This window comes from Geospiza fortis, unplaced genomic scaffold (assembly GCF_000277835.1).
Source record: "Geospiza fortis unplaced genomic scaffold, GeoFor_1.0 scaffold69, whole genome shotgun sequence".
Classification (NCBI taxonomy): Eukaryota; Metazoa; Chordata; class Aves; order Passeriformes; family Thraupidae; genus Geospiza; species Geospiza fortis.
This window is the reverse complement of record NW_005054555.1, coordinates 34,313-34,615: the sequence shown is the minus strand read 5'-3', so window position 1 is coordinate 34,615 and position 303 is coordinate 34,313.

The following is a 303-nucleotide window of genomic DNA, read 5'->3' as shown; positions in this document are numbered from 1 at the left end:
GGGGCTGCTGTGTCGCGGGGTCTGTCTGTGTCGCTCCCTGTGTGTGCGTCTGTGTCACTGTGGGCGTTCGTGTCACTCGCTGTGTGTCTGTGCGTGACTCCCTCTGCGTGCGTGGCTCCGCGGGTGCCGTTCCTTGTGTGTGCGTGTGTCCCTTCCTCGGTGCAGAGCGCCACTGCCTCTGTGTCTGTGTGCGTGTCACTGTGCGTGTGTCGCTGTCTGTGTCACTTCGTGTGAGTGTCTCGCTGTCTGTGTCACTGTGTGTGTCTGTCGCTGTGCGTGTGTCGCTGCCCGCGCTGTCCCGGC